The following is a 21,749-nucleotide window of genomic DNA, read 5'->3' on the forward strand; positions in this document are numbered from 1 at the left end:
AATTGCAGTTGGCAATACAGGTGAGGGTGATCTCTGATGAGGCGGTGGTAGCATTTGCATAGTAACATTGACAGGAACTAAAGAATAATACATTAAATATATCAAACATTAAATATATGAAAAGTGCAAGAATTGTAAACAAGGATGAACCTTTATTTTGAAAATTGACAGTATCAAGTATGATGTCTTTTGGGTACTCAGAGTGATAAGCCAAGCAAGTGATAATACAAGAAAATTGTCATCATCTGAAGATCCTGCAACACCCTAATCATGGGAACGACTTTCTTGAGGGCGGATAAATTGTTGTAAAAACAATACATACGTATTTTAGTTAATGACATAAAAGAGAATAAAATATAAACCATTATTGAACTTTTGTTATAATTAAAGCTTTCATTACTGCTTACTTGCAAGTTTTTTGTTGTCTTAAACAATAATACTACCCTCTGTCGTATCTCATCAATATTAGGATACACGGCTGCCAAAGCAACAATCTCTTTTCTAATTTTTATAAGAGGCATTTTAAAGAATTTCATAAGGTCTGTGGGATATTCAGGGTCATCATTGCTTAACCCTAATGATTCCACATCCATAGAAAGGTGCTCAGGTACTACAACTCCCTTTCCCCGAACATCCATCTGTGTCAAGAATATCATTAACAATTACAAAATTAGTAGAAATCACTAAAAAAAAGAACATAATAATGTAATAGTTTGCTTCTATCTAATTTGTACAATTACAATGAGGTTTACCTGCTCGGTAGAAGTGTCACAAGCTACATCTCTATCTGCGATATGTGATGGATCCATGTTAGCTTGTGACAAAGAAAAAGTATCAAAAACGTTAGCAAAATTACATAGTACACAACATGAACAACATCAACTTTATGGATCATTGTAAATTTTTTAATTCCTTACCTTTACTTTATGTAGACTATGTAGGATCCTCAACTAAATGGTTGACGATGTTTGTAGTCAATGACCTATTCCCACCAACGGTGATAGCATCACACAAGGACTATACCTGAAATCAACACCATCAATTGAGCGTCATAAGCATTACTACATTTGTAAGTTGATAAACAATAAATACATACGTATCATAAGCATCAGAAGAATCACATGATGTGTCATCATATATGTAATTGAGCATCACAATTAGCATCACATATCATGTGTCATTACAAACATGTAATACATCACATATGTATCATAAATCACCATCCATCACATAGGTAATTAAAAATTGCCAATGTCATCATCATCATCATCATCATCATCATCACCATCATCATCATCATCATCATCATCATCATCATCATCATCATCATCGTCGTCATCATCTTCGTCATCATCATCATCATCAATGTCTTCACCATCATCATCACCATCATCACCATCACCATCACCATCACCATCACCATCACCATCACTATCACCATCATCATCATCATCATCATCATCCTCTTCTTCTTGTTCTTGTTCTTCTTAATCGTCATTGAGAAACTGTTGATCATGATCATCATCCACTTCATTTTCTACTTCTTCGGTATCTTCTTCTTTGATATCTTCTTCTTCCATCACATTATACTTTATCGGCCTTCCTCTTGGATCTTGTCTAACAACAAATGACCAACCCGGATTATGTAGAACCTCTAAGTAAAATACTTTCTCACATTGGCTTGGAAGAACATAGGACTCATCCCCAACTGGTTCAAATGACCTTGTATTTGTAGGTCCCAGAGACAACTGAGAGGGGGGGGGGTGAATGAGTTGTCAAATAAATTCAAACCAAAATCTTATTAACCAAATTAATGCTTAATATCAGTAAGACAGTTAAGTATGCTGATAAACAATGTTAATAGAAAATTGCTATACTGGTAAGAATTAATACATGAAACATAAGCAAAAAGTCATCCACAACACATGACACCAATATTTGTGCGTGGAAACCCTATAAGGCGAAAAAACATGGTGGGAAACCTTACCCACAAACATATGATACTACTGCAGGTAGTAAGTGTACAAAAAGGGGTCTGCACATGCAGAAAGGCCAACAGCCTAGAGCTCACTGCTCAATCACAAAAGGGAGTCACACTGACTACAGTTGGATGGTTAAATCCAATAAGAATGTACTACACAAAAGAGCATCTTCATATGCTAGATTTAGTACCGGTGTAATGCTGATATGCTTCTACAAAAACCTAACTTCACCTTCAAATGATGTCTTTGTTTATATCCCTGCTTGATCTTGCATATACCCTTCCTTAAATCTTTTTTGCATTCCACACTTGATCTTACAAATAAGATCTTACATTTATACCATACCCTAAGACCAATTTTAGTAGGTCGGCTTTACAAGATATAAAAATAAAAATATTTTACAAATAATACAATATCCGATGCAATAACCAATTGAACATGTCGGCTTAACGCATTTACAACAATAATAAATCATCTCCATAGTGTGCCATGCTGATCTGGAAAAGATAAACCTATCGGTGTAACCCTAGATAACCTAGACCTATTTACCAGTAAAAGTAAATATGCAAATGAGAATATACCAATGATTATTACGTCAAAGTAAAGTGTCCACATGATGTCTTCGACATTACCAAGTGTCTTCCATGTCATTGCGGGTATTGGTGAACATTATATTCTACCGGTTAACCATATATCGGTAACTGTTTGCACAGTTTACTATTTGCCGGTGAATGTTGCTGGATCTCCAAAGTGGGTGTATTTAGTGGGTGTTGACATCAATGACAAAACCATACCAAAATACCAATAATCCCCCCCTTTGGCATTGATGGCAACACAAGATGGAAAAACCATCAAAGTGCCAAAACAAAAATGCCAAGTACAAAAACCAACAATCTCCATTTCTCCCCCTGGGAGTAATATGTGTTTATACCAAACTCTCATACCAATCTCTCCTCAAAAAGATAATGCATTTTTCATACATCTCTCCCTAATGTTTTTCCATATATCTCTCCCCCTTTGACATCAAATGCCAAAGTCACAAAAAGTCAAGTTCATACAAAATACCAATCAATTCAATATACCAACTACTCCCCCTGGGAGGTAGCTTCCTCATCAAATACCAGAATAAAAGATTTGTCCATTTAATTCTACCAGTTGATGACAATCATCAACTATCTAAGTCTCTACCGGTGGAGGTAAGACTCTGAGCTGATTTCTGAGATACTCAAAAGTTTCCTTAGGCAAAGGTCTTGTGAAAATATCTACAAGTTGTTCTTTAGTATTCACATAAACTAGTTTTATCTCCTTTTCTTCAACTTTTTCCCTTAGAAAATTCAATTTGATTAAAACATGTTTTGTTTTAGAATGTAATACTGGATTCTTAGATATATCAATTGCTGCAGTGTTATCACAATATATAGTAATAGGTTCCTTGCATTTTACCTTTATGTCTTTCAACATTTGCTTAAGCCAAAGCACCTATGTACAGTTTGTTGCTACTGCAACATATTATGATTCTACTATTGATAAGGATGTACAACTCTATTTCTTACTTAACCAAGAAACTAATCTCTTTCCAAGAAAGAATGCTCCTCCAGTGGTGCTTTTTCTATCATCCACATCTCCTGCCCAATTTACATCTGTGTATGCATAAAAATCAAAATTTTCATCTTTAGGATACCATAATCCAAGATTTGTTGTGCCTTGTAAGTACCAAAACATCCTTTTTACTACTGATTCATGATTTTCCCTAGGATTACTCTGAAATCTAGAAACTATACATACTCCATTCATAATATCAGGTCTGGTTTGTGTCAAATACAATAAACCTCCTGTCATAGATTTGTATCTAGTTGGATTGACAGGTGTAGATTCATCCCTTTGAGATAATTTATCATTTGTAGTCATAGGTGTGCTTACCGGTTTAGAGTTTTCCATCCCAAATTTCTTAAGTAGTTCTTTCAAGTACTTAGATTGACTCAAAAATATGCCTTTATCAGTCTGTAAAATCTGCAATCCTAAAAAGAATTTTATTTCTCCAATCATAGACATTTCAAATTCATGCTGCATTTCAAGAGAAAATTCTTTGCATAATCCATCTTCTCCTCCAAAGATTATATCATCAACAAGTACTTCCATAATCAAGATGTCATCATTAGTTACTTTGTAATATAAATTGCTATCTGCATTTCCTTTAGTAAAACAAAATTTTAAAAGATACTTATCCAATCTTGCATACCAGGCTCTTGGAGCTTGTTTTAATCCATATAGAGCTTTTCTTAATCTGCAAACCATATCATTGTCATATGTCAAAGAAAATCCATTAGGTTGTTCAATATAGACTTTCTCTTCAAGATCTCCATTCAAAAATGCACATTTAATATCCATTTGATAAACTTTGTAATCCTTGTGAGCTGCAAAGGCCAAGAATAATCTAACTGCATCAATTCTGGCTACCGGTGCAAAGGTTTCATTGTAATCAACTCCTTCTTTTTGAGAATATCCCTTACACACTAGTCTTGCTTTATTTCTGACAACCTTACCATCTTCATTGAGTTTGTTTCTAAATACCCATTTGGTTCCAATTAAATTTTTTTTTTTTAGGTCGGGGAACTAATGTCCAAGTATTATTTTTCTCAATTCATCCTAATTCTTCTTCCATAGCTTTAATCCAGAATTTATCTTCACATGCCTCATTGATAGATAATGGTTCAATTTGAGAAATAAGACATACCTCTTCATTTGCCAATCTTCCTCTTGTCATGACTCCTTTAAATTTGCTTCCAATTATCTGATCTTCAGAATGATTCAGTCTTACATACCGGGGTGTCTTAGTCTGTTGTTGTTCTTCAATTACTATGGAATCCTCTAATGATATTGGAGTAACTGGATCATCATTCTGTACCAGTGGATTTATTGTAGGTTCATTTGTAATAGTTTTTGTTACCCGTTCAGAGTCTATATACCTTGAAGTTCCTCTGAATTGTTCATCAATCTTTACATTTGTACTCTCAACAATTTTTTGTAATCTTTTATTAAAACATCTATATGCTTTACTCTTAGATGAATAACCAAGAAATATTCCTTCCTCACTTTTAGGATCAAACTTGCCAATATACTCATCTCTTCTAATATAACATTTACTTCCAAAAATTCTGAAATACTTAAGAGTAGGAGTATTACCAAACCATAGTTCATGAGGGGTCTTACCGGTTTCACCTTTGATGTGAACTTTGTTGAATGTATAGATAGTAGTGCTTACTACCTCTCTCCAGTACACATGTGGTAGATTTGCTTCTGATAACATACTTCTTGCTGCATCCAAAATAGTTCTGTTTTTCCTTTCAACAACTCCATTCTGTTGTGGTGTCCGAGGTGCTGATAATTGTCTTTTGATTCCATTTACTTCACAGAATGTATTAAAATCTCTAGATGTGAATTCTCCTCCTTGATCTAATCTTAAACATTTCATTTTCTTACTAGTTTCATTTTCAACCATTGCTTTGAATAGTTTGAACTTCCCAAGTGCTTTTGACTTTTCTCTGAGAAAAGTAACCCAACACATTCTAGAATAATCATCAATAATTAGCATGAAATATCTATCACCTTGTAAACTTTTAGTTCTAGCTGGACCACATAAATCAGTGTGAATTAAATCAAGAGCATTATTGGATTTTTCTGGAATACTTTTGAAACTAGCTCTAACTTGTTTTCCAAATTGACATTCCTTGCAAATTGTATTCTGAGGTTTCACAATTTTAGGTAGATCTCTAACTACCTTAGAAGTATTGATTTTTACCATGCAATCCAAATTTACATGACATAGTCTTTTATGCCATAGCCAACTTTCATCTATATGTGCAATTAAGCATGCCTTTTCACTATTATTCAAATGAAAGATATTACCTCTAGTCTAATTACTAGTTGCAATTTCCAAACCAGTTCTATTCGTGATTTTGCATTTTCCATTTTTAAATTGTAACTGAAAACCTTTCTCAACTAATTGACCAACACTTAAAAGATTATGTTTTAATCCTTCAACATAGTAGACATTGTCAGTGTTATGTTTACCATCAAGAGATATTGAACCCTTACCTTTGATTGAACAGGCTTTGTCATCTCTGAATCTTACTAAACCTCCATTGTATTCTTGAAAGTTCAAGAATTTACCTTTGTCTCTAGTCATGTGATGTAAGCATCCTGAGTCAATAATCCATTCATCCTTTGATTCAACTTTAGTTGCTAGGGCTTGTTCTACCAATTGAGCAATAGGTACTAGTTGATCTTCTGTTATAGCAACAAAGACCCATCTGTTGTCTGCTAGATCCTCATTAGAATCATCAGTCACACATTCATCAGCAATGTAACAAGATTTATCTTTGTTTTTCTTAAATCTGTATCTCTGATATTCAAGATTAGGTTTGTATGTCCTTCTAGCTTCTTCTCTTAGTCTAGCATGTCTATCAGGGCATCTTGAAGCCATATGACCAATCTTATTGCAATTGAAACATTTAAAGGGTGCTTTACCTTCATACTTACTTCCAATTGGACCTTTTGGCATTTTTCTTGCAAATAGTGCTTCAAGTTCTTCAAGCTCTTCATTCTCCTTCCTAGTTTCTTCAAGTTCTCTTGCATAAAAGGCTCTCCAGTCTGATTTGTCAAAAGATGAAGCAGATGATGTTGATGCTTTGAAGGCCAAATCAGTTTTTATAGTAGTAACAAGACCAAATTCCTCAATTTCAAAAGCTGAAAGTTTTCCAATCAATGTATCCCTAGTTACTGATGTATTAGGCATTGTTCTCAACTCATTTATAGCTGTAACCTTCATTTTATATGCTGGTGGAAAACCTCTTAAGATTTTTGAAACAATCTCATCTTCACTCAAGGTTCCTCCACAACATTTGATACCCAAAACAATTTCATTTACTCTTTCCATAAAAGTAGAAATCCTTTCATCTTCTTCCATTTTCAGATGTTCATACCTGACTCAGAAGCTTTCAAGTTTTGCAATTTTGACTATGGAATCCCCTTCATTCAATGTTTCCAAATGATCCCAAATAGCTTTTGTAGTGGATCTATCTAATAATCCCATGATTTGTTGATCTGATAATGCACTCAAAAGTGCTTCTCTTTCTTTGCAATCATTTTCTTCATCTTTAGCTAAAGTAATAGGAGCAGTCTGACCAGCTATAGCAGTAGTATAACTATTCTTAGTAACTTCCCAGATGTCTTTACCAATGCAATTCAGATGTGTCTCCATTCTAATTTTTCATATCCCATAGTTGGTTCCATCAAGTTTAGGACTATCCTTTCTAAAATAATTAGTAGACATTAGATCTCCTCAAGTTGTTAAACTTCTGCAAAAAAGAGGTCTAAGCTCTGATACCAATTGTAGGTCCCAGAGACAACTGAGAGGGGGGGGTGAATCAGTTATCAAATAAATTCAAACCAAAATCTTATTAACCAGCTTAATGCTCAATACCGGTAAGACAATTAAGTATGCCGGTAAACAGTGTTAATAGAAAATTGCTATACCGGTAAGAATTAATACATGAAAATAAGCACAAAGTCATCCACAACACATGACACCAATATTTTTACGTGGAAACCCTGTAAGGGGAAAAACCTTACCCACAATCAGATGATACTATTGCAGATAGTAAGTGTACAAAGAGGGGTCTGCACATGCAAAAAGGCCAACAGCCTAGAGCTCACTACTCAATCACAAATGGGAGTCACACTGACTATAGTTGGATGGTTAAATCCAATAAGAATGTACTGCACAAAACAACATCTTCATATGCTGGATTCAGTACTGGCGTAATGTTGATATGCTTCTACAAAAATCTAACTTCACCTTCAAATGATGTCTTCGTGTATATCCCTACTTGATCTCACATATACCCTTCCTTAAATCTTTTTTGCATTCCACACTTGATCTTACAAATAAGATCTTACATTTATACCATACCCTAAGACCAATTTTAGTAGGTCAGCTTTACAAGATATAACAATAAAAACATTTTACAAATAATACAATATCCAATGCAATAACCGATTGAACATGTTGGCTTAATGCATTTACAACAATAATAAATCATCTCCATAGTGTGCCATGCTGACCTAGAAAAGATAAACCTGCCGGTGTAACCCTAGATAACCTGGACCTATTTGCCGGTAAAAGCAAATATGCAAATGAGAATATACCAATGATTATTACTTCAAAGTAAAGTGTCCACATGATGTCTTCGACATTACCAAGTGTCTTCCATGTCATTGCAGGTATCGGTGAACATTATATCCTGCCGTTTAACCATATACTGGTAACTATTTGCCAGTGAATGTTGTTGGATCTCCAAAGTGGGTGTATTTAGTAGGTGTTTGACATCAATGACAAAACCATACCAAAATACCAATAGTATTTAGCATTATAAAACCATTATCATGTTCAATAATAGTTCTATCAGGATCATTTTTATTCAATCATAGCCTATACCATTTGATGACGAACAAAACTAATTTGAAGGAATTAAAGTCACACTCAAGTATATCATCCAAAATGCCATAGTATCAATTTTGATAATGTTGAAGATGAGTGTCGTTTCTCGATGAAATATTTGTCACCTCAAAGACTACAGTGATGCCAGAATCACAAGTTTTCTTCGTGTCATCCAACTTTTTATGTGAAATTTATGACCATTGCAGCACATAGCGTTGTGGTGTTTGACCTGCGATAGGTCAAACATGTAAAATTTATTGTATTATGAGTTGATAAACATATGGGTGATTAATAAATTTATACGTACTAGTTTATCTCTTAAACCATATGCTAAATCAATTTCCCTTTGCGGAACATTGGAATATCCATTATGATGTGCTTCTTTAACCAATGAAGCCACACTTTCCAATGTTAACTTGCATCCAGAAAGTTGACAACATTCAATCCATACCGTCATCCAATCAAGATTGTTTGCAATATACAAATGTAGCGCATCCCACTCTAGACCAACTGTACAAAAAATAAATAGATGTCTTACAGTTGATTTATTTTGAAGATTAAGAATTAATTAAATACAATAACATCTTATAATTACCTCTCACTTTCCTCAATCTACCTTTCCCCATCAAGTAATCCCCTTTGAATTTGTTAATGGTGTTGGGATCCCAAATGTGATCCATGTGGATCTCTGCTGCAAACTTAGGAAGATATTTAGAAATGTACACCATAGTCTGGTATACCATATATCCCTCCACCATAGAACCCTTAGGATGTGCTCTTTGTCGAACCAAAGCCTTCAAAAATTTCAAGTGCCTCTCAACCATCAACATTGACCTAGTGTGTACAGGTCCACACAATTCAATCTCCTCAACTTGGTGTATTAGGTAGTGTTATTGTGCATTGAAAAAAGTTGGAGGTAGACAATTTTTCATTTCACACATTAAATGAGGAATTTTTCTCTTCCAATATTTATATCATCTTTATGGATTTATTTGCATGACAACTACCTACAAGGTATTCAAGATGCAAAAAAATATATTACATAACAAGTAAAACAAATCGCAAATATAATATCTATACAACAAACTAAACAAATATCACCACTTACCTCATGTATTTTTCAAGATCATATATGACTTGCTTGACATTATTATCGAAGTCATCTGGGAGAGATAGAGGTAGAACGTACTGCAACAATTATAAAATTATCTTTTCATTTTTTTGTAACGTAATGAAAAGTACACGTACGCGCAATACTTAAATACATACTAAAAACACCAGAACATGAATTACCTTAATGAAGGTATGCCAATAATGCATTTTCATCCTTGGCCCAAATTCACTTTTCATTGATATGAGATTGTTTATGTTCATAGCAAATCCAGTGGGAAATTGAATTTTTTGTATGACTTCTTTTATAGCATTACTTTGCTGGTCCATTAATAACCAGGGAAGATCACTTATATTAATTTGGTCTCCATGGCTATTTGATTGAATGACATTTATCATTGCATGATTGGAATCCTGAATGTCACTACATATTTTGACAATTTTTTCTTTGTCACGCCTTCCATCCAATATTTTCCATACTATCTCTGTTATATTCTTTCCAATATGCATACTATTAAACAAATGAACAATTTGTAACTACTCGTAGTAGGGCAACCTACTAAATTTTTGGGGATAACTTTTTATTCCCTTAGGAAGGTGGTCATTTATGCCTTCATGACCTCCATGTTCATCAATCACATCATCAGTAAACAAAACAAAATAGAAAAGATGTTTTATGACAAACCAATAGATGGAATGGCATTACCTTGACGATTAATTCTATTATATTCCAACTTCCACAGGTGAGGTATCATTCTCCATGGCTTTGATGTATTCTCTTCTTTCCCATTGAAAAGATGTTTTTCACTATTTCAATACTTATGATTTTTGTGGAGAAAGTGCCTATATTGATCAAACAACTACTTTCATAAACTTTTTGAATGATGAGATTTCATCTTTGGACCACAAACAGGACATGCAAATTTTCCCTTTGTTTGAAGATCTCTAAGATAATGTATAATTGGATTAAATATGATAATTTTTTGAATTATAATGTTCACGCACAACTTAAACACTATAACATACCACAAAAATGTGTTAGCCCTAGGGCATCGTGTATTGTCCATAGAAGCATCGCATGGAATTGAAATTGTCTTTGTCCTATTGGTCTAGAGATGTCATACATAGTGACACCATTCTATAACTCCAGCAACTCATCAATAAGAGGCTCGATATATACATTCATATCTTTAACTTGGTACTTACCTAATCGAATGAACAAAAACATTACATAATTATTATGACCATTTTACTGCAATATTTATAATTAAATTTAGACGACTATATTTAAATGATAAAATACCTGGAACAATCATTGCCAACATTATGTTCTCCCTCTTTATTGACATCCATGGAGGAATGTTATTGTTGATAAAAAAGACAGGCCACATTGAGTAAACAGATCTCATCTCTCCAAATGGATTGACACCATCCGCTGCCAATGAAAGCCTGAGATTATGAGGTTCTCTTTAAAGTGTGGTCACTTTTCCTCTATGTCCATAAATGTTGAACCATCCAGAGGCATTCGAATAATGTCATCTCGACTCCTATTGCATGCATGGTAATCCATAAATTGTGCCAAGCTAGTGCACTTGAATAATCGTAACATACGTGGAATAATGGGAATATAGAAAAGAACCTTGCGAGGAACCCTTTTTGTTATTTGATCTGTTCGATATCTACTAATATGAAATTCAAGCATTCAGTTTGAAATTCATGTTGTTTGTGATATATAATATGATCATTGGGACAAGCACCTATTGCTTGATACTCCATTCCAATATCTTTCATAATGGTAGATAATTCTTGGTATGAGCGAGGTAGAATATTTGATGGTGGTAACAAAAACTCACCTATCAATCTACAATGAAAAAATATAATTTTTTATAATAAAGAATATTAATGGTACAACATGATTCACAGTTTATTATGACATACCTTAACATACGTGACATTGTTATGTTGGATAAACCATTCATAACCTTCAAGTTCACCAACAACAATACAGCGGAGAGAAGAGTTGCATGCGAGCCTTCATAAAGGGCCTCATATGCCTTCTCAAGTAGAGGGACATCATGAACAACATCAAGGTCATCTTCATCATCATGATCAGCTACGTGAGTACTAAATGAGTCATGGATCAATGTATTTGTACCATCATCTTCAATTGTGTTTTCTGGCTCATGATCGTCATCTTCCATGGGATCATTATCTTTAGCTTCGATATTCACACCTCCATGTTTGTCCACTTTGAAAACCATATTCTCAGGGTTGTGTTGATCCATACCATGTGCTCTGAGGTGCTCAACCTATAAAAAATTGATAGGAACAAATAAACAGTGATCATGATCTCATCATCATGTGATTTATTATGTATATAAATTGTCGCCACGATATAATGAAAAAATTACCAATGGATGATAATCATGTCCACCTTCAATGTGAACATGCATCCTACAATGTTTCTTCATTGTTTTGATTGGAAGTTTCTAGTCTTTAACCCCTTACAAATTTTGCATGGACAATAACATTTTCCATCACCTTTCTTTTCAAGTTAGACCACAATCTAGCAATTGTCTCCTTATTTTGTTGTTCGTTGATATTGTCTAGCATGGTGTTTATTCACAAGCAAGAAAATAGAAATTATCATCATTGAACAAAGCATCTTATTGAATTTAGATTTCTAATTTGCTTATTTTGCATATAAGCTTGCCCAAATATTTTACAGTTATTTTTTATCAAGATTCCCTCAAGAGCTCGCAGATCCTGGTTCCATACTTTAATTCTATTTTCTCAAAGGACAATCCTAAAAATCCATGCATTGCAAACAACTTTTTACACCTTTGTTGGTTGTGGTGGCATCATAGAGAGTTTACATCAATAAATGAAGAAAATGCCAATGCTTTTAATGCAGCAGTAGAAGTCTATCTCTTATTCAATATCTCTAGTGAAACCCTCATGATCTTTTGTTGGAGTAGAATTTGTTATATTCTAGAAAGGGTCTTGTCCTTTGTTGATGTGATATTCATCTATCTCAAGAAATAACTATTCTTTTCTCCAACAAGAAGTGGAACTAAATGAAGATCTAGCACCATGAAATGAATCCTCAAAAGATTACTATAGTAAGTTTTGGTAGATAATGATCTAGGTAAAATACTAATGTGTCTTTAGGAAACATTATGTACTAGCTTAGTATACTCTAACAACTTTGGTGCCACATGCTACATCTAATTAAGTCTCCATCGGTATCTCTATTGTGTTTATGGATTGGGATTCAATGTACTCTTTTTATACATAGATTTTACCTTCAACTGAGGAGGTTTGTATGTACTTGTCTTTCAATTGTATTCCTATTTCAAGAATTTCTTCTATCAACAAATCATTTGTTGTAAGTTGTGCAAGTGGAAGCTTGAACATGCCTTCCATGCTAGCCTTGTTGATACATTCAACACCATCTTGTGCAACAAATCTTTAGAACTCCACTATTTCATTGAAGAGTGAGTAGTAGGGACAATCTAGGACACTTACAGAGGTTTTGCAAGATAGATAAATAGACCTAAATATTATGGCTTAATAATGATCAATAGGTAAACAAATAAGAAACTCTCAATATCAAAATGAATTTCTCAATTGTCTTTACTAGAAATGGATAGATTTGCTAATAATGGCTTTATGACTATATGTCAACTTTAGACTCAATCCAAGAAGAGATAGAACTAATATGCGATATCTAGATTTATGATCTCTATAATATAACAATCCCATAATTATGTTTCTATGCATCTATACCACAACACAAACATCATGCTAGTGTTCAGCCATAGCAATTGATATCCTAATTATAGAATGTGAAATATGCACATAACTATGAATAAAGATTAAGAAAAACAAAGAAAGATGCTTATTGCAAACATAAATGACTAATGGACAAGAATTGAATTCATTGTAGATAGTTTTGAATATCAAATTCACTTATTTGTGTGCATTTACTAACTCACGTACTTGTGGCCAACCATTTATCTCTTTCATAGATTAAACACTTACTAATAACATTAAATGGCTGAGTAATTATGTTTTAGTTGAAATTGAAAATAAAATATTTTATTTGAGGACTGCTCACACTATTCCCTATCATATTTTAGACTCTCAGTTTTGTTAGTAGTGGTTTGATGTCTTTGGAGCTAATCATTGCATTTCTTTAGTTATGTTTGCCAACATACTCCCAACCTGTGCCAAAATGGGAGCTTTGGAACAGGGTATGGACATCCATCAAAGCATAAAAGATAGAGGAATTTTGTCAGATGTAGTTGCAACTGCACAAAATGGATTTCTTGAGAAGGCTTTAGAAACTTTCAAGCAAATACAATCGGCAGGTGTAAAGCCAAATTCCACAACCATTGCTACTATTCTCCCTGCTTGTGCCAAAATGGGAGATTTGGAACAGGGTATGGACATTAATCGAAGCATAAAGGATAGAGAAATTTTGTCAGATGTTGTAGTTGTAACTACCCTAGTAGACATGTATGCAAAATGTGGAAGCATAGACAAGGCATGTGAATTGTTTGATAGAATGCTTGAAAGAAATGTTGTCTCATGGACTGCAACGATTGCTGGAAATGCACAAAATGGATTTGTCAAAAAGGCTTTAGACACTTTCAAGCAAATGAAATTGGAAGGCATAAAGCCAAATTCCACAACCTTTGCTAGCATCGTCCCTGCCTGTGCAAAAATGAGAGCTTTGGAATAGGGTATGGACATCCATCAAAGCATAACAGATAGAGGAATTTCGTTAGGTGTTGTACTTGCAAATCCACTACTTGACATGAATGCAAAATGTGGAAACATGGACAAGGCTCATGAATTATTTGATACAATGCCACAAAGAGATGTGATCTCATGTGAACAATCAACATGCGCGTATACAGGAGGAAGGGATTGCTGCTACAAAATTGAATGCTCACTCCTCAATCACAGTTCTATGGTTTTACAAGATTAAACTAGGACAATTAACCACCACATGTATATTTTTTGCAACATGAAATTAAAAACTAGGGAAATTTTAATCTACCTCCTACACGGGATTACCTTTGACGCGTGTTTGATGTTCTTGGGGGTTGAATTTGCCATAGAATCCTACGTGGGATTGCAATTCACAAATGAATTCCCCACCTATTTTTTTATTTTGTAATGGTCACTGTCGTCGGAATTATGACTAACTCGAGCACTTTTTAGAAAAAAAGAAAATTCTCATTGCTAATGCCTTCTTCGTCGAAACCAAATGGGAAATTTCTATCGAAATTATGATGAATGCAGGCATTTTTTCAAAAAAAATCAAATTTGGCCACAATATGCCTTCTCTGTCGAAAACCTCAATCAAAAATCTAGTCCAAATGTATTAGTGATTCAATGGTAAATATTTTGTTTGTTGAAATTCTGTCATATAGAAAGTCAATGTAGAGGTAAGATGAATAATGGGATGATGAATAATGTGATGAATTATGGTCCTGCCTTTACCAATCAATGTTTCATATGCAACAACTTTGGTCATAAGTCAAACATGTACATAAGAATGATAAATAATTTTTCAGAATAAGAGATTCTATTCTTGTGGAATGTTTGGGCATATTTCTGACCAATGTAGGATGAGACCAAATCAAATGAACTTCAAGCCTGTACAGAGAAATGTTGCTTTCCGTGCATGTAACAAACCCGGTCAAATTGCGAGATATTGTAGAAGCAATAATGCTCTGGTAGACAAATAAATCAAATGAAAGGGAAAATCTAAATGGGAAGAGATCAGCGATTATCATAAGAAGATATGGGTGAAAAAAGAAAATTCAAATCTGTAGAATGGCTCCACACCTGATTTTGGTGTTGGAACCTCATCTGGTAACTAAGGCACTTTGGCCTTAGGGGGAATATTTTCATGCAGATATTTAAAACCCCTTTCAGAGATTTCTAACCATTAGAGGATGGTTGCAGATGATGGAGACTAGTTGTGTAGTTGATATCTGGAAGATTTCATGTCTATCTAAGTATTCGGTGATAAATTCTTGAAGATGTAGGGTATCCAAAAACTTTTAGGGTTGTGCATTTATTACAGCTTAAAGTTAAGTTTTTGGAAGATAAAAAAGCATATTGCAAATGAAGAGTATGAGCAAAAGAGAAAGGTGAATGAGATTGAGCAGTGATAACCGAGCTTGAAGTGATCAGTTAGAGATTCCTTACATCCAGTTGAGATTGAAAAGGTATTTATCTATTTGTGAGCTATCTTTCCATATCTTAATTTTGAAATGGCATCTATATTTGGTGTAGTGACTCCATTGGTGGTTGAGATTACTGAGAGAGAAAGGCCCATATTCAAGAGGTATCCATCCAAATCTATTGAAGATGATCCGAAAGGTGCTTTTTCCTCTGTCATGTATGGTGTGCTACATAAAAAAGACATTAGGGCATAAATCCAATGCAACATCGAGGAACTTGGAAATTAAAATATGCTATCAATTTACACTAAGCATATGATGGATGGAATGGGAGATATGAAGCTAGAATTCAAGTAATTCCCAAGGGTTTCATCTAGTTTATTCATTTTTTGATGTTCAATGAACCCAAATGGGTCCGATACATCCTAAGTTGAATCCATGATGACTTCATATCTCTGGACTGACCTCATAAGATCATGAAGCAAGCTATTCAAGCAGATATCTATTTGAATTCAACTGATAAGATCCTTGGTCTGAGAAAAGTTCAAAACACCACAGTGACAACTATTACCGAATCCCAATATGACAACCAGTCAATGACAATAACCAATATAATTGAGCATGATGTGAGATTTTCCTTGATGGTGATGGAATACAAGGTATACCAATCCAACAGGCAGAATTCAGTATCCGGTACTACCATATTTGCCTCTTATCAAATGCTCAAGGAGGACAAAAGGTATGATCTCTATAGAGTGCTTCTCAGTAAGCTATTGAGAAATATGAAGAAGATAAAACAAGACAAGAAACATGTTTTCAAATTTGGTTCCTTAATTGTCTATATAGAACTTTATTTCTTGAATGATATCCTCAGAATTGGAAAGGTTCAATTGGCTTTTGATAAACTGATGGTGATACAAATTAAGGAAGGTTTCCAAGGTTTGGGTGACACTGCAGTGCAAAAATATACTTTGTGGTGTTACTTTAAATCCTTTCAAACCATGATGCAAAGTAGAGAGAGGATTTCAAAAGATATAGTTAAAAAATATGATAAAACAATTTCCTTTATGGTTTATAAGGACCAATGTCATATGGAGGCATTTGAGCCTAGGACTATTTGCATCATGCCCATGGGGTATGAGGTGGATGCAAATACAATTGATGCATATGCTCAATACCTATTGAGTAAGTTGATGGATGAGAAAGAGGAAAGGTTCGGAAAATATAAAGAGAAGGATCTTGATTTGCACAAGAAATTCATTGAACCAGCAAGAAATAGAAAACTAAGAAAGGAAGTTGAGGAACTTGCTGAGAAAATGGGACTTTCAAAGAAGACTGTACAAAGGGCTTGAGAGAAAAAAATAATGAAGGAGAAAGACATGGTGAAACCCAAGACTAAAATGATCTCCACTCATCCCAAGTAGGCCAAGCCAAGACAAAGTAAGTTTGCACCTACCTCTAGTATGCAAAGCCTATTTCTCCATCCTAGCCACAAACAACATTAGCTGGTAGAGTAGAGAAGAGAAAGAAAGAGAATCCAACAATAAAATATGTAGCTACAAAGGAAGAAACCAAATCAGATGAAGATGTCAAGAAGTAAATAAGGAACCCCTTATGCCAAAGTGGTGAAAAAGCCTCAATTTGGTGGAGCCCAGCCATCCAAGAAGCAAAGAGCTAAAGCTGAGCCATCTGGTAGAGTCGAAGCAAGCAAGAAGTAGAAGTCTCCGGTAGATGAAGCTCTGAAATATAACCAAATTGAAGGTACTTGTGAATTTGTGCCCTCAATGACTTTGCAAGAAATAATTGATGAAATTCTTAATGATGAAAATTTGAAAAATGTGCCTATTTATTATGAAAATTTGATGATAAAGATCAAAGAGAAATTGAGGAAGTAGTTGTTTAGTTCATGGATATTTATAGTAAGGCATTAATTGTTGTCATTGAGTTGTTATTAATGTCAACCGGTATAGAAGGGCTACTAGTATAGGAGATGTATGGGCAACACTGTCATGGATGCACAAAGAATGAGATATGTTTGATATCACCTTGTGTTTCATAGCACCAATAAGGTAAGGGAGAGAATGTCATTCGATAGAATGACCTTCTGAGTCACCAGTATACAAGTCAGTGTTTGACTTGTGTGGAAGAGATGGACAGGTTACCGGTATAGTCTGTCACTGAAAAGGAGAATATGTCAACTGGTAAGTGATGCGTTGGCATAGAGAAGATAAATCAACCAAATGAGTGACTGTCAATCGGCAAGGATAGGACCAATGCACAAAAAGGATGAGAAAGGAATTTGAGTTGTTGTTTGTGATGAAGAGGTGGAATGCTACCTAAATCACATCAACACTGGAGGAGAAGGATGTATAGGTTACCAGTATGCTGTGTGGATGTAGAACAACAGGACTCCCACCAAATAAAGATGTAGTCACCATGTGGAGAGATGACTAACAGTGAGTGTGTCCCAACTGGAACACATGGGTCTGTTTGAAGATATGTTGTACAAACAGGGAAGCCACATGAGTACATTGTAGGATACAGATGACAGGGATCCACTGCCACCAATAAGTAGAGCTTATCTCCTATTATGCATAGTGTAGTCACATCTGTCCATTTTAACTAAATGAATATTTGCTATTTATTTGATTAAAAATCCACTAGCTATCAGTTAATTAAATTAATATTTAATTAATTATTCTTCAAAACATTCTCCTATTAATTAAATAAATTATTCAGTTTATTTTAATTAATTCATTAACCAAATTCACAATCAATTAAATGAATAAATTCTATTTATTTCATTTAACCCCATTTCCTCTTTTAAATAAATTAAATAAAACATTTATTTAAATCTTTAAACCCCCCCCCCACACTTGCATTCTCCTAAAAATGCAACTTGCACCTATTTGTTGAAATAAATGAATTTTTATTTTAATAAAAATCCTATTTTCCCTCACCCACCAAACCCACTTGCAATCCTAATCCCATTCTAGATTCTTCTAACCCCTTCCTAATTAGCCTAATCCATCCCCTAATTATTGTCACATTCCTAAGTAACTTGGAGTCACTTCTCAAAGACTTCAAAGTCTTTGAAAAGCATTATATGCTTCGTGTGTTCAACAATTTAACTTCTTAAGTCTTCCAAACCACTAATGGCTCTTGCATGACCATTTATGGTTAAATCCACTTGCACCCATGGTTAAAGACTTTAACCCTTAAACTCAAACCTCATGTGACCCATGTGTCTCCCCAATCATTTATTGCTTTGACCATAGTTATCCACACTAACTCTTGCACAAGAGTTTATCCATTGGATAAGCATTATTCTTTGGATAATGAATTTATTCACTCAACCCAACCTTAACCTTAACTCCCAAGTTAACCCTCAGGTCATGTCAAGCATTTAACGTTTCTTCCCTCTCCTCTCAACCCATCTCATGTTGACACTTGTCATCTTGGGATTGGGTTGAAAGACCTCACATGGATTGAATATCATTCAATCTTGACCCGTGTTGAGATTACTCAATCTCAACCATCCATTGCTCCATTTTCCCTATAAATAGAGCTCATTTCTTCAATATCCACATCCTGAAAGCTTGTATGCATTTACATTATAGTGAAATTTAGAGAAAGAGCATTTAGCATAAATAACATATATTGTCATTTTGGACTAAAATAAATCTTAGTTCATTTCATAGCATATCTAATTAGCTTATTTAATATTTGCATATCATAGCTAAAACATTTCAAACTTGAATCTCCATGAGGCATCCATAGCGCAAAAATTTGCCGAGAGATACACTAATTTGGAACTTGGAGAGGAGAGGAACAAGGAAGAAGGAGCTACAAGCATGGTAGAAGGCATTTGGAGATGCCTTGTTGTGTTTTCTTTCATAGTTAAATACTTCATTATGTTTTTAGTGTCTCTCTTGGTATGCTTGCTTAGACTAGTTTTTGGTTGATTAACCCTAACTCTTCTTTGTTTCTTTTGTTTCTTATGTGTTATAATGACCACATGTTTTTGGTCTAACATTATCCATTTTGGAGAGCATCATTTGATGAACCCGACGTGAACCAAGGAGCAACTTCTTGAAAAAAACTAACTTGTTTGACTATTTTTCTTGACACACAGGTTGCACTTCAGCGCTTTTGTTCATTCTTTAGCACTATCGTTAGTTGGTCTTCTAGCGCTTTTGTTTCTACAATAGCACTATCGTCCAAAATTTAGTGTTGTTGTCTATATTCTAGTGCTTGTGTCTCTTAATTAGTGCTTTTGTTCCTATCTTAGCGTGTTTGTCTTTTGGTCTAAATATTTTTTTTTGGCGCTTTTGTCCTTAGTTTTGCAATTTTGTTTTAAGTAGTGCTTTTGTTCTCACACAAAGTAGCAATATTGTAATAGAGCATTGTAAAATTTGCCTTGTAACTGATAAATTAATTTTTCTTAGGCTTGTAGAAGCCCACCATATGTTTAATTTTACTGACTTTTCATTTCATGTGTAGGTGTAAACTAACCCATTTTATTGCTTAGAATTTTAGAAATTCCTTTCTTGATTTTATTGCAAGTTAAAACAAACTCAAACACTTCATTTGGTGCTCTAAAACTCACAAACAAATTTTGTTTTTCATGCAAGATAGGCAACTTGAAAACTTCCAATTTGGTGCATAAAACTTAACCAAACAAATTTTTGATTTCCTTGCATCAAATTCAAGTTAAAAATCACAATCCACATTTGGTTTTTGGGACAAATAAAAAGAACAATCAACTTGTCTCATTTTTCAAAGTGATTTATTTCAGGCAAACATGTTTTTCATTAAGTTGACCCAAATTTCATTTTCCTAGTTTACTCAATATATTGCCTTTGAAAGATAAAAATAACACCATGACTATTGGAGCAACATCTCCAAATAGTTAGATCACCATTGCAATGACAAGTTAAAAAGAACAAGTGTATTTTGTGTTTGGTACACTTGTGCAAAAAATTTGGTCGAGTGGTCCTACTTCTAACACACACTATCCTCTCCCTTGGCTTTCGTGGTCCTAGGTGCAAGAGAAAAGTGTTAGTAACACTCTAATTTTATCTTTTCAAGAGAGTCCTACCAAGAGAAAAATCACTCTTGGGAATAACCTCGTGCGATAAATCCTTCGAGCCACTATAAAAATCAAGTGTGAGCAAAAGTTGTAGCCTTGGGTATAGTTGTTCCTATAGTGTAACTTGCTGAAAGGACAAATGGGCCCCACCATGAGTTATAAGGCTCTTAAGTCAGTCACTGCAGAATGAACTTATGTCCAAAAACATCAAAAATTACTAAACACCTTTATGTAGTAGCCCACCCATTCTATTGATTAAGGATATTTGTGAAAAGTTTAGTGCAAGAGCATAGATGGTTTTGCTCCCAAGATACTCACCATACATATTTCCTTGAGTAGAAACATAGCTTTTTGAAAGGTTAGTTGTAGCTTGATAAAAGTGGTGACTCCCCCATCATAGGGGTCATCTATTTGTTATGCTCATGCAAGACTTAGTATATCACATCCTTACCTGCCACGGCAGGATTCATAAGGTATGTAGCACCAATGTTGAAGAAATATCAAGATGTGGGCTGAAATTATCACAACTGGCCATTTGATCTTAGGGATAAAGTGTGTTTGAACTATCTTCATTATTTTGTCAGACCTGTACAAATTGAGCCGACTTCAGGCTTTGGAAACACCTAAAATACCTTTCAAGGAAAGGGTCATAAAAGTCCAAGGATTGGGTTGATCTAGACCCACACTTACTTGTGCCTTTTGAGGCAACATTCTTGTTTTTTTTGTGCTTGCTTTGTTTTCTTGTCAAAGAAACATCAAAAATCCAATTCCAAAATAAGTATTCATCCAATACAAACATTTTTTTTAAAAAACCAACAAAATATCAAAAACAAAGTGCAACAATAAAAGTATCAAACTATATG

This window comes from Cryptomeria japonica, chromosome 11 (assembly GCF_030272615.1).
Source record: "Cryptomeria japonica chromosome 11, Sugi_1.0, whole genome shotgun sequence".
NCBI classification, from domain to species: domain Eukaryota; kingdom Viridiplantae; phylum Streptophyta; class Pinopsida; order Cupressales; family Cupressaceae; genus Cryptomeria; species Cryptomeria japonica.